The sequence below is a fragment of the Scylla paramamosain genome, chromosome 18 (assembly GCF_035594125.1).
Source record: "Scylla paramamosain isolate STU-SP2022 chromosome 18, ASM3559412v1, whole genome shotgun sequence".
Taxonomy (NCBI): domain Eukaryota; kingdom Metazoa; phylum Arthropoda; class Malacostraca; order Decapoda; family Portunidae; genus Scylla; species Scylla paramamosain.
This window is the reverse complement of record NC_087168.1, coordinates 14,482,150-14,508,772: the sequence shown is the minus strand read 5'-3', so window position 1 is coordinate 14,508,772 and position 26,623 is coordinate 14,482,150. Positions and strand designations below refer to the sequence as shown.

Below are 26,623 nucleotides of genomic sequence, written 5' to 3'. Positions count from 1 at the left end.
GAGGCAACTTTGAGAATACTTCTCCTCTCTCTCTCTCTCTCTCTCTCTCTCTCTCTCTCTCTCATGCGACCTGTGGGCCAGGGACAAGCAGGGATCACCGTTACTCTCTCTCTCTCTCTCTCTCTCTCTCTCTCTCTCTCTCTCTCTCTCTCTCTCTCTCTCTCTCAAGAAGACATTGAAGAGGAAGCGTAATCATTCCCACGTCATCATTATTATCTTGTCACAACTATACTAACATTACATCCGTCTCTCTCTCTCTCTCTCTCTCTCTCTCTCTCTCTCTCTCTCTCTCTCTCTCTCTCTCTCTCTCTCTCCGTAACATTCTCACTTTAATTGAAATATTTTGCTGCCTATCTATCAATCAATCAATCATATTATCTATCTATCTATCTGTCTTTCTGTCTCTGTCTGTCTGTCTATATGTGTCTGTCTATCTATCTATCGGTCTATCTATCTATCTATCTATCTATCTATCTATCTATCTATCTATCTATCTATCTATCTATCTATCTATCTATATATATATATATATATATATATATATATATATATATATATATATATATATATATATATATATATATATATATATATATATATATATATATATATATATATATATATACTCGTATATATATATATCAGTTGTCCATCTATCTATCTACACTCCTATCTACCTACCTACTATCTATTTATCCTACTATCTATTTATCTTCCTATCTATTTGTATGTCTGTATATAATGATAAAAGAGTATAGTAAAATTCAGGTATCCAGTTCAGTCAGTCAGTCCACACAAGGAATGCTACTGTATTGTATTACCAAGCTGAAGTCTGATATAACAACAAGACTTGCCTGGTGGCGATGCTTATCCTTGTGTCCAGCATGTTTTTCTCGCGGCAAAAATGCAGTTAATGTACGTAGTTACCTTGAAGTTAGCGAGGGAGTTATGCGAGATTGTGTTATATAACGTTTCTCATCACTTAAAAAAAAAGATAAGCAAGAACTATGCGCTTTCTCACTCCACTTGATGTCACACAAGTATTCAGTATGTTTTCTATAACGCTAGCACTGCAAAAAGTATTCATGGTTACGAGACAGTAGTGAGAAGATCGGAAAAGATGGTTGCTTCTCTGAAGTTAATTCAGTTATATATGTATACATATGTAGTAATTCTTAAGTAGCTTGGATGTTTTCCAGTATCTCACCTGCCGCAAAAATTGGTTGTGTTGCAAAAGTGAAAATAAAATACGTGACACCAATTTCTTTGCTCAAACACATATTAGGCATATTTTGCACATTTATGTTCGTTCTAAAACAGGTTTTTCTCTTACTTTTTTCTTTTTTGTTTCGTAACCAACTGCATAAACTGTCTTGGTGTTACAACATAGCAATGACAAGATCGGAAACTAGCGATGTGTTAGCAAATTCTTCTCTTCAACACATAACCGAGCACGTTGTACACGCTTAAAGTATTCGTTCAAAGGGAGCTTGAGTGTTGCTTAATATGTCACCAACCGCAACAATTTGTCTTGGAGTTGCAAAATAGCATTGGGAAGACCACGAAGGAAAGATGCACCATCGAGTTTTCCTCCCAAACACATTCATATACCCGCGTGTGGTCGTCTAGTAGTAACCTAAAGAGTTATTTGTATATTACTAGTGATTCAAAATAGCAGCGGGAGGATCATGAAGGACAGATGCACCATCTAGTTTTCCCTCAAACACATAATCAAGCTCACTATACACGCATGTGGTTATCCAGCTGAAAGTTATTTAATACTCGCATCTTGCCAGCCGCAAACTTCGTCTCGTCATGCGTCACATCATTGTAGTGGGAAGATTAGAGGCATGCGGTATGAATTTCCTCGTTCAAACACATAATCAAGCGCACTGTACACGCATGTAACCCTTCTAACGCTGTCTAATATGTCACGAACCGCAAAAATTGTCTTGGTGTAACACAAAAACGCGGTGGGAAGATCGGAAGGGCGCGACGAGACACAAATAACTTCTCTCAGACACAAACACCATTATACGTTATCTCGCAGCGGGAACGGATGTGAATCGCCACTCTTTGAAAGGAAACAGTGAGAGGACTCCGTTGGGTGGCCGCAGTTGGGATGTGGAGAGGAAAAGTGGCCGGTCTTGCAAAAGGGAGAGTAGAGAGTGGGAAGAGAGACAAGACAAGGGGGTGAATATCATTACCATCGAAAACTCGGAAAAAGAGAGACTAAAGGTTCAAAACACCTTTTAAACATCACAATTCATCCTTTCTTATTCATTTATAGTTTGAATTAAGTACGTTATCATCCAGCGTTTTTATTTACGGTAACTGGCAACGAGGCGAGAGAGGAACTTCCTGCCTGGTGATGTACGATAACTTGTGCTGCAGCGCGCTAATGGTGATGGTGGTGGTGGTGGTGGTGGTGGTGGTGCAAGCTGCCAAGGTCACCAGGGCACAGCAGAGGTCATTCCCGGCCAGTAAAGGCATTGTATGCATTCATTGCACTTCCTTATTAAAGCAAAACTGGACTATGTGCTTCTAAAGGCTACAGTTAAACCGTTACCTTACACTACGAGAAAAAAAAAAAGTATATATGTTTTTCATTTAGCTATTAACTTTTTTTTTTTTTACAGAGAGATTAGTAGAAATAGTAGACTTTAAGACCAGAATATTGCAAACCGTTACTTTACTAGACCAAAAGGGAAATTAAATTATAAACTTATTTTCTCGTTTAGATCTTTACACTTTTTTTTAAGAGAGAGAGAGAGAGAGAGAGAGAGAGAGAGAGAGAGAGAGAGAGAGAGAGAGAGAGAGAGAGAGAGAGATAAGTAAGACTTGACTGGATGCTCTTAAAAAGTTATATCATGTGCCTGCTGTTATGATTATCGAAAAAAGAAAATTGGACTATTTCTTAAACAACTATATTATGGAGTCGTAAAGGAAAAATATTAAATAACTGTCTGAATATTTCCATTGATTTATTAGCTGGCCTTTCAGAAACCAATATATGATCAGAATAAGAACAGTATATTGCATTTTCAAGTTAAGAAGGTTAGGTAAGCTTGTTGAACCGGATGTTGTAGGATAAAGATCATTATTCTTAAATGATTACCTGTGTTCTCTAATCAATAACAATCTTCTCTTGACGCACAACTAAACAACGGGAACAAAAACACAATATGAGTAATAAAGAAAGATAAGCTTGTTAATAAAAAATGAAAAATAGGCAAATGAATAAGAAATAGATATAGGCATGTCAATGAAAATGAAGAAAAGATATGAATGAAAAAAAAAGATAGAAGAAAGATGGACACATAAATAATAAAGAAAGACTTGTCAATGAAATGAAGAAACAGAAACATAAGTAATAAAGCAAGATGTGTTTGTCGATAAAAGTAAAGAATTATAGACACAGTAATAAGGATAGACTTGTCAATAAAGTAAAGAAAGATAAGCATCTCACTATATTAATCTGGAATCCTTTCATAATTTCATAATAAGAAGTCTTCGTACATTCGTGTAGCCTAGCCAAGTTTTTCTTCCCTTTTCTTACCCAACGTCTCTCTCTCTCTCTCTCTCTCTCTCTCTCTCTCTCTCTCTCTCTCTCTCTCTCTCTCTCTCTCTCTCTCTCTCTCTCTCTCTCTCTCATAAACGTGACTTCTTGATGCTCTAGTGAATGAAAGGCAATTTTTTTAACTTAATTTTCGGAATGTTTCTTTTCTCTTTCTTTCCGTTATTGGGGTGAGTCTGTGTACGTGTGAATGGCCAAGAGAGAGAGAGAGAGAGAGAGAGAGAGAGAGAGAGAGAGAGAGAGAGAGAGAAAATCAGCTTCATGAACACAAGTAATTCTTCCATCTGGCCAAAGTAACGTTCAGATTCACAAATCGTTGAAACAATTACATCGCTGCTTCGAGCACTGTCCACACACACACACACACACACACACACACACATCTCAGTGTATGTGTGTATGTGTGTGTACTTAGGGTTAATATGTAATATGTAATATGTAATATGTATGTTGATAAGTAAGCTAATATGTAACATGTGGATTTTCAGCCGGTAAGGCTGCCAAATAAATAAATCTTAATTGTTGTTTGTTGTTGTTGTTGTTGTTGTTGTTGTTGTTCTTGTTATTATTATTGTTATTATATATATATATATATATATATATATATATATATATATATATATATATATATATATATATATATATATATATATATATATATATATATAGAGAGAGAGTCTGTCTGCACGCTGATTGGCTGGCTGACAATGTGTCTGCACGCTGATTGGTTCAGCTGGCCGAGCTAACTCCAAGCTGACACTCCCAAGCAGCACGGGGCTCCATTTCACGCCAAGTATAGGGGGTGCGGACGTACTGCCAGCCAGACAACAGTCAGTAAGAAGCAACAATGAGCGCCCCAGTGAACAACACTTCAAACCTGCAAGGAGAGGACCTGCCTATGCACCGAGAGAACCAAGAGGAACGCGGAGCCCGCGAGGAGTCTGCGAGAATGTCTCGCGGCACAAGTTGTCGCCTGCTGGCGTGGATGCTGGTGGGGGCGGTGCTGACGGCCGCGTGCGTCGGCCTGCCCCTCGCGTGGACCGTCGCCCTCGAGTGGCGCACGCTGCGCGAGGCCGTGCAGGCATGGCGCGAGGAAGGACCGCACGCCACGCGGCTGGGCAGGCTGCGGCAGGGCCTCGCCGCCGCCTGGTGGCTGGGCCCGCTGCGCCCACGCCCTGCCCTGGATCCGTTGCAGGAGTGCGGGATTCCCGCCGACGATGACTGGCAAGAAGTGTTCGGGATGATGACGAAGACCAGGCAGACGCTGCGCTGCTTGGAGGAACAGACCGCCAAGGCCGACGAGGAGCAGGAGGCCTTCAGCAGGACGCTGCTAGTGGCCCTGTGCTCCCTGGCCAGCACTGTGGCCCTGTTCGTCCTGCTCGGCCTCCTGTGCCCGTGCCGCGGCAGGAGACGTGCACAACACGTGCACGAGCCTTCCGTCACTCTGGCTGAGCAAGACGGAAAGCGAGACACGCACGAACCAAAAGTGACTCCTCCCCGCGGCGGACAGTTCACACAGGGGGAAGGAGAAGGCATGAAGCAGCGGGCTGTGCAGGATGAGGATCCAGCAAGTCTTGCACAGCACGTGCAGGAGCCGCCTGTCGCTTTGCCTCAGCAAGACGCAAGGCAAAACACGGATGGACCTACAGCATATTCTCCCATTGATGTCCAACTCACACACGAGGAGGGAGATGACAAGGACAAAAAGAAGAAGCTTAAGAAGAAGAACGAAAACAAGGAGAACCGAGCTATTGAGGACGCAGATGGCAAGGAGGACACAGCTGTTGACGCAGAGCAAGCAAGTCTTGACGACACGGCGACACGAGAAGTCGAGGAAAAAGGGAAACTTGCAGCGGCCGAATGTGAAGACGAAGCACAAGACAAGAGTACGATAGAGGAAGACAGCAAAAAAATAATGGAAGAAAGCAAAGAAGTGAAGGAAGGCTATCAGGGAAAAGAAGAGTGTGATACGAAGAAAACCGGATAACTGAGGGAGAAAGAGACAGTCACAATAAGTGGAAATGCTTCACAGGGAGACACAAGCGTTGAGGAAGACAAGCAAAAGATAGAAACAGAAGAACGTGAACACGAGGCAGCGCTGGACTCCCGCGCCGCGCCAGACAGAAAAGCACCAGGTGTCGCAACGCTGCACGCTGAAGCGAAGGTGACCACGGCGAGGACCGCCGCGCCCAGCCTGCCGCAGGCCGTCCAGGAGCGTGTTGCTATCCCGCCGGCGCTCCCAACCACGCCACAAGAGCCAGCACGGGGCGCCGGACAGCAGGAGGACAGGCCGCGGGCCCCCCTGGTGCTCCCTCAGTGCCCGCTACGACGCAACACTGGCGGGGCTGCACCAGGAGGTGGAGGACTTCCAGCGGTGGGTGAGTGGCAGCGAGGGTGAGGGCGTGAGGCGCATGGCGCCCGTGAAGGCCGTGAGGCGGGTGGTGAAGTCCCTGTGGCCTCGGCGAGGGTGGAGGTCACCGGCAGCCTGGCCACGGGCCTCTACCTCCCCGACAGCGACGTGGACCTGACCGTGCTGGGCCAGTGGCAGGCGCCGCCGCTGCACCAGCTGCGCGACGCCCTGGTGCGGCGCGGCGTGGCGGCGGCGGCGTCCACCACCGTGCTGGACAGGGCCACCGTGCCCCTGGTCAAGTTCGTGCACGCGCCCACCGGCCTCCACGTGGACGTGTCCTTCGGCAAACGTGGTGGCCGTGAGGGCCGTGGCCTTGGTTCAGGACTTCCTCGGCCAGTTTCCTGCGCTCAGGCCGCTCACTCTCGTGGTCCGTTGCTTTTTGCGGACACGCGGCCTCGCCGAAGTGTACAGCGGGGGCGTGTCCTCCTACGGCGTGACGCTGATGGCCGTCAGCTTCCTGCAGCTGCAGGCGCCGCCTCCCCACTCCTCGCCTCACCTGGGAAAGGTGTTGCTGGATTTTTTCCGCTTTTATGGGTTCATGTTCGATTACCAGACGTGCGCCATCAGCGTGAGGCGAGGAGGGCGCTACCTAAGCAAGGAGGAGGTGCCCACGGTCATGCCGGGCGGCCACCGGAGGTCCATGCTGGCCATCGAGGACCCGCTCACGCCAGGCAACGACGTGACCCGCGCCTCCTTCCGCGCCGCGCAGGTGAGGCAGGCCTTCAGGGACGCCTTCCAGGTGCTGGCCCCAGCACTGCGCTGCGCCGCCCCCGCCCGCGGCCACTCGCTGCTGGCACCCATGCTGGCAGGCTTCGAGAGACACTGAGGCTCCCGCGCCACGGAGGCAGGCCGAGGAGAGCACTGCTCCCAGGTGGCAAGAAGGCGCCTTGGGAAGTCTTGAGTTGAATGCATTTATTTCAGTGACGAGGTGCGCCACACTTCACACAGCACAACATCACACCGCAGTATACCACACAACACAACACAACAAAACAGCACAAAACACAACAGAACAAAACACAGCATAACACAACACAGCAAAACACAGCAAAGCACAACACAATACAACACAGCACAGCACAACAACACAGCACAGCAAAACACAGCACAAGAGAACAAAAGACAATGCAACAACGCAATACAACACAACACAACACAGCAAGACATAGTGCGGTTCACCAAAACACAACACAACACAACACTGTAAAACAAGACACAGCACAGCACAACAAAACACAGTAAAACAACACAACACAGCGTAACACAGCACAACAGCACAGCATAGCAAAACACAACACAACACCACACCACACAACACAACACAACATGATACAACACAACACAGCATAGCACAGCACAACAGCACACCGAAACACAGTAGGACACAACACAATACAACACAACACAACACAGCACAATACAGCATAGCACAGCACATCACCACACCACACCACACCACACCACACCACACCACACCGCACAATACAACACAACACCACATAACACAGCACAACACCACGCACCACAACACAACATAATACACAACACCACACAACACAACACTCACACTTGCGTTGGAGTCTCTTTGCAAGTAAGGAAAAAAAAAAAAAAGACAGTGGGGCTGAGAATCACCGCCTCACGAATTGTTTCAGTTTTTCCACAACGGGCATCGTCCCACAAAGATTGAGTTGTTTGATTTGTATTGTTTGGCATTTCGCATCAGTTATTTCAGTCTTTAACAGTCGTATTATCTTATTTCTTATTTTCCTACTTTAAGTTTTCAAGTTTTGAGAATGACACTGGACAACGAACGAACAGCAGCAGTCCTTCCGAGGCCTCTTGGAGAACATGCATGTGTGAATCACTGCTACGTAAAGACAAAGGGCAGTGCAGCAGAAGATTCCTCTCCACCCACTCACCCACTCATCATTCCCTCCAGCTTTCGTTGCCATGGTTACGGCTACAAAATGTATCATGCAGTATGAAAAATCTGATACTGGATTTCAACGAGTAGACAATGAAAGGAAGCACTTATCGAAATTTCTTCAATCTGCCCCAAAGCTGGGTTCTTGCAAAAGGCTGTAAAGCAGAATGAAAGCGTTGGCACACAGGAGTGGTGGCTGTGCCTGGGGAGTTACAGGGAATCATCAAGTAAGTCTGACCCAATATTCGCTCAGATGCTGCAAGAACACTGCTCTTTTTCTTGACTTCCACCAGGCCTTGTGGAGATCATGAAGAGTTACCATGAGTTGTTATGAGGAGTTATTATGTGTTGTTTCGATGCTCACGCGTGCCACGGAGGCAGGCCGAGGAGAACATTGCTCCCAGGCGACAAGGAGGCGCCTTGGGAACCTTTTGAGTTGAATGCATTTATTTCTTCATTCCTCAGAGAGAGAGAGAGAGAGAGAGAGAGAGAGAGAGAGAGAGAGAGAGAGAGAGAGAGAGAGAGAGAGAGAGAGAGAGAGTTTCATTTATCTATCAGTTAGCTGTTTTTCTAAGTTGCGTTGATATTTTTTGTTTTCTTATTTTCTTGTTTGTCGTCCATGCTGTTTCATTACTTGCTCTGCTTCTTTTCTTGTAAGTATGTTTTCTTACTTTGCGTAATTCCTTGTTTCTTTCTGCCCTTCCCTTCTTCCTTCATTCCTTTATAATTACTTTAATTTACTTTTCTTTCTTTATTCATTTCTTTTGTTTCTTTCTTTTCCTTCTTTTTTCACATTCAGTTCATTAATGCTCTTTCTTTCTCCATTAATTTCTTTTTCCTTCCTTCTTTCTTCTTCCTTTCTTTTTTTTCTTTTCTTTTCTATCTTTTTATTTCTTTTTCTATTAATCTCTTTCTTATCTGTTTACGAGTACTTGCACATTCACCGTTCTCTCTCTCTCTCTCTCTCTCTCTCTCTCTCTCTCTCTCTCTCTCTCTCTCTCTCTCTCTGTGTTCGTTCACCTGCTGAGCTCCGGCGCGTAACGAATACTTAAGCTTTCTTTTTATTGCTTTATTCTTTCGCTACTCGTTTTCTTCCTGCCAGTGAGCGAGCGGGTCTGTTTCGCTCTCTCGACAAAACACAAGACAGAACCTCCTTCGTTCTCTCTCTCTCTCTCTCTCTCTCTCTCTCTCTCTCTCTCTCTCTCTCTCTCTCTCTAAGATCGAGTTGAAAATTTTGAAGTCTAGTCATCTAATAGTACCAGCTATTGTGTATTAATTTATTTCTGTCGCAAAGTTCTAAGTCATTCCTGTGGCAGACAGGAACATAAGAAAGTAAGGAGGCTGTAAAAGGCCAGTTGACCTACACGAGGCAGCTCCTCAGCTCTTAAAACTTACCATCTGCCACCACTATCCAGAAATTTACCTAGCCTCCACTTGAAACTAACATGCAGACAGACAAGCAGACTAATTGATCTTTGTAATATAGTAGATTGGTATTAAGTAGAGAGAGAACACTTGGAAGTTGCCATTTATCATCATCATCATCATCCATAATTTATCAAACTTTCTCTTGAAACTGACGAACAGACGACCAGACTGAGTGGTCTTTATAATATAGATTACTATTATATAGTGAGAACACTTGAAACTTACCGTCTGTCATCATTGTACATATCTTTATCAGACTTTCTCTTAAAACTAATAAACAGACAGATATAAAGTGCTCTTGATGATATACTCGTATATTACTATTATTTAGAGAGAGCATTTGTAACTTACTATCCATCATCATCATACAAATTTAATCAACCTTCTCTTGAAACTAAGTAACAAAGAGACACACAGAACAGTAACAGACACACAGAACAGCAACAGACACACCCACCTACAAAATAGGGTAACAAACAGGCAAAAATCAAGTAACAGGAACACAAACAAAACCGAGTAACAGAAAGATCTACAGAACGAATAACAAATAGACACACAGACAAAAACAAGTACTATTAGGGATATGAATTAATATGCAGTCCTAAAACCAGTCAGTTGCTATGGGTGTACTGTCCCCTAGTCAGTCAGTCAAATCGTCAGTTAGTCAGTCACTCAGTCAGCCATCCAGTCAATCAGTCAGTCAAGTCAAATCAGTCAATCCAGCCAGTCAGTCAGTGCTTAGTTAACTTTAGGAGTGAAGAAGCAAAATAAAAAAAAAAGTCATATATTATTGCATTGCTTTACTGACTGTGTGTGTGTGTGTGTGTGTGTGTGTGTGTGTGTGTGGAGCACGTTCCATGTCTCTGCTCTCTTTAGATCGTGGGGTAACAATTTGCGGCATCCAGACGGGCCTGAATGACATCCCAAAACCATGCATTCATTTCTCGCTGGAGTTTTGTTGTCAAGGGAACATCTGGAGATCGTTGACCTTGGGAGAGAGAGAGAGAGAGAGAGAGAGAGAGAGAGAGAGAGAGAGAGAGAGAGAGAGAGAGAGAGAGAGAATTGCACATGCACACACGTAGACAGCAAGTAACTCAATGACTGAATGAATAACAGAGAGAGAGAGAGAGAGAGAGAGAGAGAGAGAGAGAGAGAGAGAGAGAGAGAGAGAGAGAGAGAGAGAGAGAGAGAATTATTTAAAACCCTCTAAAACCCCGCGACAGTGGTACCACATACAGCAACACCTTAACAATATTAGATCTTAAGTATATTTCCCTCCAGATCTTCACTTTATATTGTTTTGTGAGAAGACTCTGGTGTTTTTAATCTAGTTGTATTCTGGCGTCAAGATGAACTCTCTAACAACAAACGCCATCACTTGAAAACGAAACTAAAGACCTATTGTGTGTGTGTGTGTGTGTGTGTGTGTGTGTGTGTGTGTGTGTGTGTGTGTGTCTATCAGTTTGTATTATTAAATTATTAAGTCAATTTCGTAATGGCCTGCTTTTTTTAATGTCAAACTATCATATTTTCTCCTCAAATCTATATATAGTGTTTCCCCGCGTCACACATACTCTCTCTCTCTCTCTCTCTCTCTCTCTCTCTCTCTCTCTCTCTCTCTCTCTCTCTCTGGTAATTTATTCCACTGATGTATTGGTCTATTTGGATAACTGTATTTCTGCACATCCTTACCTCCTCTTACTACCTTTCAGGATTTGCTCTCATTATTGTATGTGTGTGTGTGTGTGTGTGTGTGTATGCGTGTGTGTTCGCGTCCCTGGCCTCCCGCATACTCTCGCCACAAACTCTCATAAAAGTTAAGCCAATAAGTAAGTGAATGAGTGAGCCAGTGAACCAAATAGCTGGTCACTCACTCACTCCGCTCACGTAGCCGCAGGTGAAGCACTTACGAGCAAAACGAGTGGCCTTGTGTTAGTGGTGGAGTGTGGGAGGGAGGGGTGGGAGGGAGGTAAGAATGGGTTGGTAACATTAGCGAAGTGGACCAGAGTATGTAATAGTGGTCTCCTTGTGGTGGCTGGTCACGTATTGGTGTCGCGAAGGGAGAGAAGGGGGAAGGAGGAAGGAGGGAGGGAGAGGGAAAGTGGGAGTAGGGAAGGAAGGAAGGAAGGAAGGAAGGTAAGGGGAGGTAGCAGAGGAGGTAGTATGGAGTTTTAAACACAATGTACTCCAGTGGTCATATTTCGTCACTCAAGAATCTGTCTGTCATGGGTGGATAGTTCTCTCTCTCTCTCTCTCTCTCTCTCTCTCTCTCTCTCTCTCTCTCTCTCTCTCTCTCTCTCTCTCTCTCTCTCTCTCTCGGAATGGTCGTTGGTATTTTTTATCACGAATTCTCCTTTTTTGTGAATTTATGAAACAAGGTTGAGTGAGAAGTTGGCCTCTCTCTCTCTCTCTCTCTCTCTCTCTCTCTCTCTCTCTCTCTCTCTCTCTCTCCAACATTGTTTTGTCAGGTGATCCATTCTTTTACGCTTTCATTCTTCTGTGCGTGCAGGAAACACATCATCGTAGTATTTTTGTTGCATTGCTTTTGTACTGAATGTTTGGGGTGGTGGAAGTGCTTATGTGATGGAATGTAACTCTGCATTTCTGTATTCTTCTTCTTTGTTGTATTCCTTTCTCTAAACACGGTGGAGATTGTTGGCATATCAGTAACTAATTGATATAAGTTATTTTTCTAATTTTTTCAACTATTTTTTGCGTGTAATTGTTAGGTGTGAGGGTTTGAGAGAATCAAATCAGCATTCATACAACTCACTGACATCAGGAATGGTCAAATAAATAGCCGGGTTGTAATGTGGAAGCTTTATGAATTATATCTTGTTCTGGAAAATGCTTAATCTGTGTAACGTTAGCATGATATTTGTATTTTTATTTGTAGTAGTAGTAGATATGGTAATAGTAGTAGTAGTAGTAGTAGTAGTAGTAGTATCAGCAGTAGTCTATCATTCCATTACCGAGCAAATACCTTCCTTAACCTTCCCTACTTATCCCTCTCTGCAACTCATCAACTCCAAACTCCATCAAAAACTCTCTTATTAACTCATCTATTTCATTTATATGCTCCTCTGACATCCTCTCCCTTTCATCTCCTTCACTCCATTCCTGTGGGTGGGGGGAACAATCAGAGTTACGGGACATGCTACCCTGTTTTCTTAGCTATTGTGTCCAGCCTCCTAATGCGAGACCAGCCAAGCGTGTCCCCCATTCATCTCTGTTATAACATTAACCACACACCCTCACGTTTACTCCGCCCGACCTTCTAAGTGTGGGAGTGGCTGGAAAAGAGAGAGAGAGAGAGAGAGAGAGAGAGAGAGAGAGAGAGAGAGAGAGAGAGAGATACATTTGTTCATCTTCTATTGTCATGTCATTCTTTCTCTCTTTTTCTTTCTTTATTCTTTTACTTTGATGCTTTCCTAAGAAGAATTTTCAGATTATATTTTGTTATTCATTTTATCTGTTGTTTAGTACAGTCCACTACATAATTATGAGCATCTGATTACTTAAGCTATTCATCGGGTTAAGTTAATACACGCTAAAAGGAAATAAGGAAAACTAAGGAAAAGGAAAGCAAGAAACAAAGAAAATAATAGAAAAAGAAAGAACCTACGAACATCAAACACACTTCAGATTTATTTCACCTTATTTTACTGATTTTTTTCTTATTCTTTCATCTTTTTCGTGCATGTATTATTTCCTTTACTTTTCTTCTGTGTATGACGTTTTTTTTTAATCTATGTTTTTTTTTCTTTCTTATTTCTGTGTTTAACGAGTGATATATATTTTTTAGACACCATTCGGAACGAGGGCTCGAAACAACGAAACCAACAAGCAAGTGTGTTAGTTAGTCAGTGATACACAACTTCATGCACACGTGACTTGCTTCTCCCTCTGCTCGGAGCGGGATTCAAAACAATGAGGCGCGTGTTAGTTAATAATAGACAGTTTCATACGCACTTCTCTCTCTCTCTCTCTCTCTCTCTGGAGTGTGATGGAAACCGATATTTTTGTTGATGGATTGGAAAGTTGGTTTGTCAGCGTGACGTGTCTGGGAGTCTGGGAACGGTCACTCTAACTGGCTGTTTTTTTTTTTTTTTTTCATCCCAAATCTTGCGGAACACTGACGCCTCTCTCTCTCTCTCTCTCTCTCTCTCTCTCTCTCTCTCTCTCTCTCTCTCTCTCTCTGGCAACAATAGCAATAACAAGTTTTCGGTCCATTCGTAGCAATTCAAGACAATGGAGTTTCTGGTCCGAAAAAGATTTTACGAGGAATGTGTAGTTTTACGAAAATGGTGCAATTGTTAGTGGTCATAGTAGTAGTAGTTGTTGTTGTTGTTATTGCTGTTGTATTAGTAATAGTAGTAGTCGTTGTGGTTGTTGTTTTTATTGTTATTGTAGTTTGTAGTTGTAGTTGTTATTGTTGTTATTATTATTACGAGTCCCCTACCAACATTTAACAGCTTACTAAGAGAAAACAAACTAAAAAAAATGTAGAAAACTTAACAAAAAAATAGCATTTTCATCAATGGAAACTTATTTAAGATCTGTGAAAACAGCAAAAAAAAAAAAACCACGCTCTTAAATATACTTGAATAGGAAAAAAAAAAAAAAAAAACTATCTACTTGAACCACACCAAACTGTTCATGCAATCCTTTAACTGCGTATAGCAAATATTTTATGACAATGAATTTATTGAACCAAAATCAAACTATATACTAAAAGATAAATGAATAAATAAATGAATAAAAAATTCTTGATCATCTCCTTTATTCCGAGCGTCATCTTTCATAATTAAAGTCTAAATTTACAGACCATTTTATCGAATAGAGAAGACATAGCAATAGAATATTTAAGATCACAGGCGAATCATTGCTAATAACCCGAGTGAAACACCAATGCTTCGAAAAGGCGACTCGGGAATTTGAACCCGTGTTACTGCTGGTGTTTGGATTAGTTTTGCCGAAGACGCAGCTGGGGCTGGGAAGTGCTGGGTGTGGTGGTGGTGGTGATGGTGAAGGTAAGCGTAAAAGATCGAGAAATTATTAGTGCCGGTATAAGAGTTGGTTGTGATTCTGTGGCAAGCGTAAAGGAGAATGATTAGTGCTGGTGTTACTGTTGCCTCTGGTTATGTGGTATAAAGCAAATATTTCGCAGTAATTTCTAACAAAGCGTTTCAAGACACGGGCTCATGGTAATTCAATGATACTGCATTGTTTCGGTGCCTAAATTGTTAATCACATAAGCAATCAAGCAGTCAGTCTTGTACATCATCCACAGTATATATATATATATATATATATATATATATATATATATATATATATATATATATATATATATATATATATATATATATATATATATATATATATATAATGTATTATTGCGTAAATCATGTTATTGATTTTGCAGTGCTTGCTATTCATGTGCTCTTCTTAGGAACCATTCAATAATTCTGCATTTCACTGACTCGGAGTACATTTGTCTTCTGTCCATGGTGGTGATTGTGGTGGTAGTGACGGTAGTGGTAGTAGTGAAGGTGGTAACAACATTAGATTTAGTTGCTCTATATCGAATTTTTCCAATTAGTCATACTTGACTACATGAGAAAGTCAGACACACACACACACACACACACACACACACACACACACACGTGCGTTACGCATGTGTACGTGATTCTCGTCCAAAGTGTCACGCGGAGATGGCGTCATTCCCTCATCTTTTTCTTTTCCATTCTCTCCCTCATCATCTCTCCTCTTCCTATCCCATCTTCTTTCCTTCTCTCACTGTCACATCTCCCCTTCGTCACCAGTCATTTTCTTTCCCTCCCTCCCTTATTTTCTCTTCCACCTTCACTTACTCCGGTATCCCTCCTCTTGCCTCCTCCCTCGTCTTCTCTTCTCTACGTCCTTCTGTCCATCTTTCCCCTTCCTCCCGACCACACCCACACTTCCTTTCCATTATTCCTTTCCTCCCACGCATCTTACAGTATCCTCCCAGGCAGATCTCTCTCTCTCTCTCTCTCTCTCTCTCTCTCTCTCTCTCTCTCTCTCTCTCTCTCTCTCTCTCTCTTACATTTTGTTCCTCTTAGACTTTCTTCTTTATCTTTTTTTCCCCTTTCCTTTCTTTCCTTTCTCTCTTCCTGTCCTTTCATTTATTCCTCTATTAGTTCCTCTCTCTCCCTCCCATTCCTTCAGTCACTGTACCTCATCGCCTCTTTCTTTCCCTTCGACTTCTCCCTTCTCGCTCTTCTTTTTTCTCTCCAGCTCCCTTCCCTCCCATCCCTCCCTTCCAACTCTGTTTCGCTATGATTCCCTTCTTTCCTCCCTCCGTCAATCCCTCCCTTTCCTTCCATCCGCCCATCCCCCCCCCATCTTCCCTTTCTCTCCCTCCTTCCATCCCTCCATCCCAACTCTATTTCACTGTCATTCCCTCCCTCACTCCCTCCCTCGACGCTTCCCTTTCATTCCCTCCCCCACTCTACCCTCTTCCTCTCCCCTCCGCCTGCCCTTCTTCAGCAGCCCTGCGGTTCTCGGCACTAACGCTCCCAGGCCATGCTGAGCCCCGGGCAAGGTCTATCGCTGTAGGCGCTGAGCTGTGAAAGTTGGTAATCACGCCCCTTATTGAGAAACTGTCACTCCTTCTTCTTCTTCTTCTTCTTCTTCTTCTTCTCTTTTGTTCTTCTCTTTTGTTTTTCTGCTTGTTCTTCTTTTTCTCCTGTTTTTCTTGTTCTTGTTCTTTTTTCCTTGTTTTCTTCTACATCACCACCACCACCAACAACAACAACCACCACTACCACCACTACCTACAACAAAAACAACAGCAACACAGCAAACACCATAACAACAACAATGTAACCAACAAAACAACGACGACAAACCACACCACCACCACCACCACCACTTCTGCACGGCTATATATTTAACTCCCACCACCCCTCCCCACCGTCACCACCAACACAAAACAATGTAATAGCAATAAAAAATGACCCGACACATCAAAGCAACCACGGCGATAACAACGAAGGAAGAGGAGGAGGAGGAGGAGGAGGAGGAGGAGGGGTGGTGGTAATGGTGGTAGTGGTCGGAGGAGGAGGAGGAGAGGAAAACAAGAAAAAAAAAACAATACTGGAGATGTTTTAAGGATAACACCATCAGCAGCAGAAATAACCACCACCACCACAGCTATAACAACAACAACAACAACAACAACAACAACAACAATAGTCACTTCCTCTCATAACTATTCAACGTCAAAATTTTTCATCACTGCTTATCTTATACTTTCTTTTCCCGCTTTATTTTCAACTTAAGATCGAGGAAGCGAAGGAGGGAATCGGTGAATAAATGAATGTGAGAGTTTGGATGTCGGTGAGTGAAGGAAGTGTTAGGTAAGGAGTGAGTGAGTGAGTAAGATTGGGAGTGGCTGAGTGGAGGGAGGAGAAGTAAAGAAGTGAATGAACGAGTGAGTAAGATTGGGAGTGGTTGAGTGAAGGGAGGAGTGTAAGTAGAGGTGAATGAATGCTTATATAACCGTGGTAGGTGAAGTAAAGGAATGAAAGAAAGGAAGGAAGGAAGGAAGAGAATAAAAGAAGAAGTAACATAGAAATTAACACGTTTTCAGTACTTATTGTCGTAATGCAGAGTCATATGAAATACTAAAAGGGTTAAAGCATTATTACCTTATCCCTCCTTTGTTATATCAACGCAACGACAAAGTAATCTGTTCCAATTCAATTCACTCATCACGCCATTCATCATAATCCCACGCATTATCACCACCCTCACCAAAAATCTCTCATTTATCACCACCATTATGTCACCATCAATAAACCAGTCAATTCCATGGAAATTCAATTATTACCACGTACACATCATCATCATCATCATCATCATCATCAGCGTCACCAAAACTTGATCTGTAATCCTCATCATAGCATAGGAATAAAACAAATAAATAAAATAAATAAATAAATAAATAAATAAAATAGTCTGCAGGAAGCCAGTAATTATAATATAACAATCGTATCTTTCCTACACATGCCCATATATTATTAACGTGATTAGCGAGTCTATATCGGTTCACTGTGGAAGATACATGGCATTTTCTGTATAATCCACTCTCATTCCTATCCATAAATCTGATTCTGTTAAAACTTCCTACTGAATGCATTGACAACCTGATCAGCCAATTCTCTGCCACTTAGGAAGATATATGGCATTATCTGTTTAATAAGTAACAAGCAGCAGGTGATTGTTCTAACCACTCGTTCTGTATTCCCCATCGACTAAGTTTCTTCCAGTCATCTACCACTGTGGGATGGCATAATTATCGTACTATTTATTATAAGCAACACATCTAACTAACCATGAAGATGAATTTGTAGGCAGCATGTGACTGTTCCAACCACCTGTTTGTTATTCCCTACTGACTCTGCACTAGCAACCTGATTACTGAGTGTGTTCCAGTCATCTACTATCTATATAATAAGAAACACAAAACTTTAACCATGAGTATCAGTTTGTACGCTGCAGATGTTTGTTCTGACCACCTGTTTGATATTCACAGGCCTGGTGTTGACGTACTGTTCCTGGCGCTGCGCATTCTGACGAGCCTTTGAGGTCAGACGTACGACAGATGCAGCTGGTCTTGCGCTACTGACGACCTAACAATGTAGCCTGCCTAGGTAAGTACAGTGCTGATTTTGATTGTCATTGTTGTTATTACTGCGCTGTCAATTGTCGTGTGCAGTTAGGTGACTTGTTTGTTGTCGTCGTTATTAGTATTTGGAGTCTCGCGTTTAGTTTCTTTGTACATTTTTATGAAGATTCACTTTTTTCATGATTTTCGTTTCAGTTGATAAATATGAATAGTGCGTTTGTGTTTTTCCTGTCATCTTTTCCTGTTATCATTGTTTCAGCTACCTTTCCTCCTCCTCCTCCTCCTCCTCCTCCTCCTCCTCCTCCTCCTCCTCCTCCTACTACTACTACTACTACTACTACTACTACTACTACTACTACTACTACTACTACTACTACCACTACTGCCACTACTACTGCCACTATACTACTACTACTACTACTACTACTACTACTGCTACTACTACTACTGCTACTACTACTACTACTACTCGAAAACATACAAAATCAGTCTGCAATGCTCTCTCTCTCTCTCTCTCTCTCTCTCTCTCTCTCTCTCTCTCTCTCTCTCTCTCTCTCTCTCTCTCTATCTCTCTCTCTACGTGACCGCCACACGGGACGAGGCACAAACGCCAGATAAAACATGTCTCATTCATACTGAGCCAGGCCAGTCATGCGCGTCATACCTAACAGAGAGAGAGAGAGAGAGAGAGAGAGAGAGAGAGAGAGAGAGAGAGAGAGAGAGAGAGAGAGAGAGAGAGAGAGAGAGAGAGAGAAACTGCAGTGTTTTTTCATAATAATAATTAGCAGTAGTAGTAGTAGTAGTAGTAACAGTAATAGTAGTAGTAGTAGTAGTAGTAGTAGTAGTAGTAGTAGTAACAGTAATAGTAGTAGTAGTACTAGTAGTAGTAGTAGTAGTAACAGTAGTAGTAGTAATAGTAATAGTAGAAGTAGATACGATTGTACATAACAGTTTCACGAATACTTAAACTTAAGAAAGACACATATTACCTTTACACTAATGCCACTCATTTACTTAAATAATCAACAGTAATAAACAGAACATTTTAAAAGGAAGGCAATAACAAACAACTAAAAGAAAGAGTAACGAAAAGAAAAAAAAAAATGAAAAACGCGAAGGAATTTATAGGTTATTTTTTTCTTTCCCTTTTGTAACAGTTTTGTACTTCGTGACTTCATTTCACATTTCAACCAGACCCTACACGTCCTCTGAGGCAGGGCCGTAATAGCAGACCATCTCAGTGAAAGTGCTGCAGGTAATAGGCTAAGCTTCCCGACCTTTGAAAGTGAAAGTGGACTCATAAGCTTCACTCCGGGGGCCGTCTGTCCTTCCCAGGCGCGGGGTCATAGCAGAACTAACATGGTTTAGACTTTAGAACATAAAGTAAAGGAAGCTGCAAGAATATTTATTCATATATTTATTTATTTATTTATTTATTTATTTATCTATTTTTATATAAGAGTTTTGGCCAAGGGCTACTAAAAGGCTGAAGGAAAAAGGCCCACTGAAGACGTAAGTTCCTAAAGAGCAGAGCCAAAAGGCCTCCCTGTTCTTGGTGGTTATTGGAACTTTCAAGGATATTTATGTGATTCCAGTAATAGTTTAACAAAGTTTGTTTCATCAGTAAGAATACACATGAGAATCTGTTACTGGGGTTTTCGATTTTTTTTTTTTTCAACAATAGTTTATTATCATTACCTTACGTTAGCCACAATGTTCTTACAAATGAATACTACGTAGATACTGTTACTATTTGTTTCGAGGGTCAACACATCTTGATTCTCTCCTCTTCCTTCGTGTTCCTTTGTGAGTGCACAAGAAATACGTAGAAATACTAAATAAAATTTAAAGTAATGAAAAAAAAGAAGCGAAAAAATCCGACAGTGCGTACAACTGTTATCATTCATTCACTTGGTGATATACAAGAGAAAGACAATGGGAAAAAGTAAGAAATACCACGAGGAAAAAAAAAACAAAAATCTGTCCAAGACTAACAAGAGAAAGAGCAAGACAGATCAAGCAGTAATAAAAAAGCAAAATAACGTACGAAATGTCACGAAGAAAACCTTAAAGGAAAAAGCATGCTCAAGAATACAATAAGAGAAAGACAACTGAGAAGGTAAGAAAAATAAGTGTAAAAAATAAGAAATGCCACCAAGAAAATATAAATTGAAAGGGGAAAAATCGTATGTGTATGTCACCACTCTTGCAACACGAAAAATGGGTAAAAACTACACGGCTGCTGCCACTCACTCAGGCACAGCAAAAGTATGCCACGAGGAAACCACAAAACTCCCTCATAATTTTGTCTCTTTCCCTCAGCGTGGAAAGTCTATACTGAAAACTCAAGGAGATGACTTTGCCTGCACCTCAGAAATAGCTGAGAAATAAATTTATACCTTTTTTGTCATCTGTAGATCCAATTACGTGAGATGCATTCAAGGCTGACATAAGCTAAATTCTCTGGGTCAGTGGTCAGAACAGGATAAAAAATAACTGGTTCAAGCTTGATAAAGTTAGATGTAAAACAGAAAGGGATTGATCCTCAAATAGCGTGGAAGGTGAATGGAGTGGACTCGGTAATCAAGTTGTTAGTGTTGAGCCATTAGGGAGCTTTAAAAGAAGATTAGACAGATTTATGGATAGGGATGATAGGTGGAAATAGGTTTATTTTATACAGGAGCTGCCATGTGCAGACCTGACGGCTTTTTACAGCTATTAAAGAAAAAAAAAGTCCTTTGGTTCTAAACTCTACTACCATAACTGTATACAGAAAAGAACTAACTACAGCAGAAGTGAAAAATATTAACTGTGACTATTGCTTATAAGGATGTAAATGCTTGTGTGTGTGTGGAATGTGTGATGCGTGTGGGGATATTAAGCAGCAATAGTCGTTTTCGGTCCTAAACTCCACTACCGTAACAGAATACAGGGAAAAACTAGCTGCAGTAGAAGAGAAAGGTGTTATCTTCAGCTGTTCCTTATAAGGGTGTTAATGTTTGCCGGCGTGGGAATGTGTAATGCGCCGAGTGCTTAGTGGAAGCGCGGTGAGAGGACAGGTGGTGTGTGAGTTACGGTAGACTAGGTTAGGTTAGATCAAGTTAGGTTGGATTGAATTAGGTTAGGTTACATTGGGTTAAGTTAGATTACATTCCGATAGCTTAAGTTAGGTTACGTCCGTTTGTTAGGTTAGGTTGTACTAAGTTGGATTACGATAAGTTAAGCTAGGTTAAATTAGGTGAGGTGAGGTTAGGGTACGTTAGCTGAGTTAGACTAGTTAGATAAGATTAGATTATGATAGGTGTAGTTAAGTTAGGTCAGGTTACTTTAGACGAGCTGAGGAGAGGTTAGATTAGTTAGATAAGGTTAGGTATGGTTAAATTAGATTAGGTAAAGTTAGCTTATGATAAGACAGGTTAAGGTAGGTTAGGTTAGCTCAAGATAGGCGAAGAGAAGTGAGGTTAGGTTAAGTTAATAGTCACTGGGCACGGGAGGGTGAAGGGTTGAAGAGTTTAGTAAAGGGCAGGAGATGGTGAACGTGGGGCATCAGATTGAGTGAGGCTGGAAGAAAGGGAGAGTGGTAGAGGGACTGATGGAGGAAAGGATGAGGGAAGGAGGGAGGGAGGGAACAGGATGGAGGGAGGCAAGCTGGTAGGGGTCAAAAGGGTGAGAGACAGGGAGACTGGTATGTGAGAGAGCACTGCACACTCACCGACTCTCCCTCTCTCCTTCTCCCTTCCCTTCCCTTCCCTTCCCTTCCCTTCTCTATCTCCTTGCCACATTTCTTTCTTTCCTCTCCCCTTCACTCTCCCTTCCTTCCCTCTCTCCTCCTCCTCCTCCTCCTGCTCCTCCTCCTCCTGCGTCGCCGGTCACTGCAATCAAAGAGTCGAGGTGAGGAAAACCGTGTAATATTCGGCCTCCGGGGATATTGCACTGCTGTCCCCTGCCTTTCACTCTTGTTTTGTGTGTGTGTGTTGAGGGCGTGGTGTGTGTAAGTGTGTGTGTGTGGAGTTGATTTTATTTTATTTTATTTTATCATTATTATTTATTTTATTTCTTTTAAGTGTGAATGATTGTGTGTGTGTGTTTACCGATAATTATTCATTCGTGTCGCCTCCAGTCGTTCATTAATTAATGTTTGCTATTGGTTTGATAATGGAAGAACTAGTCAGGTATTATTAGTGTTTAGTGGCAGGTTTCTTTTAAGTCTAACCTAAACTAATATAACCTAACCTAAACTAGCCTAACCTAATCTAACCTTACCTATTAAAAATTTGCACAATATAATATAATTTCGGTTTCAACACACTAAGCAATCATTTATTATAATTATTCTATTATCTGTTCTGCTGCTGCTGCTGCTGCTGCTACTACTACTACTACTACTACTACTACTACTACTACTACTACTACTACTACTACTACTACTACTACTACTACTACTACTACTACTACTACTACTACTACTACTACTACTACTACTACTACTACTACTACTACTACTACTACTACTACTACTACTGTATTATAATTTCCTCAGGTTACTTACACATCTGAAATTATCATTGACATAATCATCATTGTTAGGACTGGCATTATCACCACCACCACCACCACCACCACCGCCACTACCACCACCACCACCACCACCACCACTATCACCACCGCCACCACCATTACCACACTAACAACATCAGTAACAAAAACAAAACCACCAATACACCACCAGGTTTCGCAACACCACCTCATACGATGCAAACCAAACCTTTCTACTCCTGAAATATTCATGCAATGACCCTGCATTGCCACAACATCCTCCCCCCACCCAAACCAAACCCCAAATCCACCTCAAACCCTCCCCCATCACTTACTTCCCTCCTCCTCCTCCAGTAACGCACTGAGTGATTTCCCATTTCCTTCCTTTCATTATTTATTTTACCTTCGGTTTTGTTTCTTCATCCGACGCTTATATATTTTCTTCCTTTATAATTTTTCTTTTCTTTATTCTATTTTTTTACTTTGAAATTGTTTTATTACTTTATTTTTTTCCTGGCGGATTTGGTTTCTTCCTTTATTTTTTTTTCCTTTTTTTATACCTGCGAGTTTGCTTTCTTTGTTTTATTTATTTTTTTTAAGTTCAGCCTTACTTGTATTTTTTCTTTATTTTTTCCTCTTTTCTTTAAAACTACTGAGTGATTCCAAATGTTCTTCCTTTTCCTCTTTTTTTTCCTCTTAACCCAGCCAGCAATTGTTTATTTCTTCCCTTTCGTTCTCCTTCAAACTCTTTTCTGTCGGTTCTTTTCATTTTCACTTTTCTTTGTTCTTTTTAAGCCAGCTAGCAATTTTCTATTTCCTTCCTTTCACTCTTCCCTATTCTCTCCCAACCTTTCAAACACTTTTCATCTACTCTTCCTTTCACTTCTTTAGATTTTCCATAGTTACACATTTCTCCCTTGAACATAAAGAGAAAACATGAATATCACTGTCACACCCAACACCCTCACTCGTCCATTCTCCCTCCTTCCCCCTCTCTCCCTCTCTTCCCTCCCACTTCTTGCCGCTCCTTCTCACCCACGCTTCGTAGATCCGCCTTGTGAGTTTGTGAGGAGGAGGAGGAGGAGGAGGAGGAGGAGCGCAACAGTAAAGGTGAATGCAAACTTATCCTAAGGCAAAGAAAAAGGTGAAGGGAAGAAGGGAATGGGCGGCTGCGTTGCGTCGTCTTGTCATCGTTGTTGTGGTCGTCATCGTCTTTGCTAAGGTGTTGCGTCACTGTGTGGGTCGAGGGGAGGGAGGGAGGGAGGGTGAGGAGGAGGAGGAGGAGGAAGAAACAGGAGAGGAAATAGTGGGAGCGAGGAAAGGAAGTGTTGCTGCGCGAATGTTGAGTGTTTTGTTTGGGAAGGATGTTAGTTGTGTTCTTTCTTGTTTGTTTATTAATGTGTTGACTTGTTTGTTTACCTATCTGTTTATTTGAATACTCATTTATTCACTTGGTTTTCTGTTTCTTTATTAATTTCCTTATGAAGCTTTATAATACCCATATGTCTATCTGTTTGCCTGTTCATCTACCAGTCTATCTGTTCATATATCAGTGTATTTTCTGTGTCTATCTATCTATTTATTTATCCATCTATTTGTCAACACATTTATTTATATTTATACTCCTTTACACACTTTTCGTGCAGTTGTTATTGTTGTTTCGAGGAAGAACCGTTACCAACACACTTCAATATTATATTTATACCTTTACACCGCGCGTCGTGTAATAAAATGCATGAGCGTGGATTCCAAGTTTATATGTGACTGAATGGAATTTCCTTTACTATCTAAGGATTTATTTATTTATGTGTTTATTTGTGTATTTAATTATTCTTCTCAGCTTAACCCTTTCAGTGCTTTTTTGACACGTCTTTCCTTAATTAGTAATCATTTTGAGACATCTTTCCTTGTTCTACAGTCACCTTCAAACACTGTACTGGCTAGAAATTACAGTATCTATTACTTTCTACCTTCCTCTTTTTTTGTAGATTCTTGTAAAGATTCCCAGTCTTGTGTTATTCTTTCGCTTATTGTCTCTCGTACCTTATTTAATGCAGTTTTTTCCACTTATCCTTAAACTTCTTCGCATTCCTATGACCTCCACATTTGATATTCTTGTTGATTGTTTGTATAAACTGCGTACCCTGAGACCTCCTTTCTCCCGACACAAGGCCGCAGTGAGATGCAATAAAGCTTGAAGGAAAGGACGAAGAAATCTCCTGAAGGAATAGTTAAAGGGAAGATGGTTTAAAGGGCCACGTAAACAATCCATTCCCTGAAGAACCTTGGGTGGGAAACTGTGGTACTTACTGTGAAACTAGAGGTGGTAATTGTTCGTTGTAGTTTGTGAGTGGAAGGGAAAAGGTTTACTTGATAATCTGATATAAAGTTTGTCTTTAAAAGATTAATTCAACTTGTAAATCATGAACAATTTTTTTATTGTTCGTATTGAAATAACTGATTTATAGGTAATAAGTTTTTTCTTTTTTTTTTTCATTTTTTCTTCTTTTCATCTTTTCTTTCTTCTTTCTCTTTCTTCTTCTTCTTCTTCTTCTAACATTCTTATTCTTCCACGTACAACCATCACTTTTCTCAGAAGGCAAGTTCTGTGTGCACAGAAAACACTGGTTTTCTCGCACGAGCAACTGGCGCCAACTAAATGATGACCCAGGCTGGCTGACTAGCCTGGTATGTGATGACAAAGGACGCGGGAGGGACTCCGTAGCTGTTTTATTTGTATATCGTAATTTGCCAGCTCACTTTGAGTTGAATAGGCAAGAATGGTCCGGAGGAAGCTGGTGGAAGCAGGCTGTCCGCACCGACACGCTCCATTTAGCTTCTGTGCGCGCTTTTCACCTGCTTAAAAGGCATAATTCTTGGCGTGGGTCGGCGCCGGTCGGCACTGGTTGCTGGCCCGAGAAAACCAGCGTTCTCTGTACACGTACCCATGAGTTATCAGAGAGAAAAGTTCGGACTGATTTGTTTTGTATTGTACGTTCCAAATTTTCAAAGACTTTCTGTATTTAGCTATCATCACGAATAGTTACTTATTGTCCGTATATATAGAATTTCACAACAAAGTGTATTTTAACGCATCTCAAGCACGTAATAGACCGTCTAGCACGTGCGGCAATAATTCTTAAATGGTTTACTCTCTCATGGTTATTTTCAAAGACCACATAGAGAAGTATTCGGATGTTTCATGAATATTGACCTATTTATAATGCAGAACCCATGTTAGACTACCGCTAGCATCTTACAAGCACTCCTGGAGATCCCAATAACACGCACTACTACAGCCTGTTGAAGAAGTAGAGATAGAGCGCCGGAACGTTTGAGGATAGGGAGCTCAGTGTAAGCCGTGCATGTCTCCCGGTGGGCGGTCTCTGTCCTGCGGTGTGCAGAGACAGAGGTGAACCCTACTCTGCCACTTCCTCTCGTATGCTGTACTCCTTCCCGCTCCGCTGCGTCCCCTATACATTTATTGCGAAAGAAAGGAATTGAACGGGGAAAAATGTAATCCTTAGCGAAGAAAAAGTAATCCTTCGAAGTAAACTCCCATTCCATACATTTATTGCCTCGGGAGAAACCAAACCTTACTATTAAAATGTAGAAGTGAAAATCCCCTGATGAAGCAAAATTACTTGATGTTTAAATATAACAGACAAAGAGAAAAAAATGAGATAACACAGAAAATTAGGCAATGCAGAAATATAGAAATAAAAAAAAATAAAAAAAAGATGAGAATGAAACGAAAATAGCTGATGCTTAGATATAACAACCAGAGGAAGAAAACAACACAGAAAATCAGTTGACATAGAAGCACAGAAAGAAAAAAAAAAGAAAAACTGGATCATAAAACCGAATTAAACCGAATTAACTAAAACCAAAAACACACGACGTAGAAGAAAAAACAAATCATAACTCAGAAAACAAGTTGAAGCTAATGACAAAATAACACAAGATAACGAAAATATATAGATAATAATGTAGATTCACCGTAGCATACTTCCATAGCTAGAGAGAGAGAGAGAGAGAGAGAGAGAGAGAGAGAGAGAGAGAGAGAGA

At 41.6% G+C, this 26,623-nt stretch overlaps 2 protein-coding genes across 14 annotated transcripts in view; one reads left to right on the top strand and one right to left on the bottom strand.

The window, feature by feature from the left end:
- Positions 1-26,623, top strand: part of LOC135109137 (E3 SUMO-protein ligase PIAS2-like) — a 144,827-nt gene that overhangs the window by 5,322 nt on the left and 112,882 nt on the right. For 7 of the 10 annotated variants that reach the window (XM_064020233.1, XM_064020236.1, XM_064020235.1 and 4 more), the window contains exons 1-2: positions 14,259-14,372; positions 17,927-18,044. The gene's annotated coding sequence lies outside the window, so the exon portion shown is untranslated. Of the gene's footprint in view, positions 1-14,258; positions 14,373-17,926; positions 18,045-26,623 lie in introns of those variants that run through there. The other 3 variants (XM_064020237.1, XM_064020241.1, XM_064020244.1) reach the window with 2 other exon arrangements.
- LOC135109139 (eukaryotic translation initiation factor 5B-like) overlaps positions 1-26,623 on the bottom strand; it is a 41,894-nt gene that overhangs the window by 9,985 nt on the left and 5,286 nt on the right. The window contains exons 1-2 of one of the 4 annotated variants that reach the window (XM_064020257.1): positions 2,039-2,166; positions 855-1,070 (exon numbers count right to left, since the gene is read on the bottom strand). The exons of 2 other annotated variants lie outside the window; for them this stretch is intronic. The gene's annotated coding sequence lies outside the window, so the exon portion shown is untranslated. Of the gene's footprint in view, positions 1-854; positions 1,071-2,030; positions 2,167-26,623 lie in introns of those variants that run through there. One more of the 4 variants, XM_064020258.1, reaches the window with a different exon arrangement.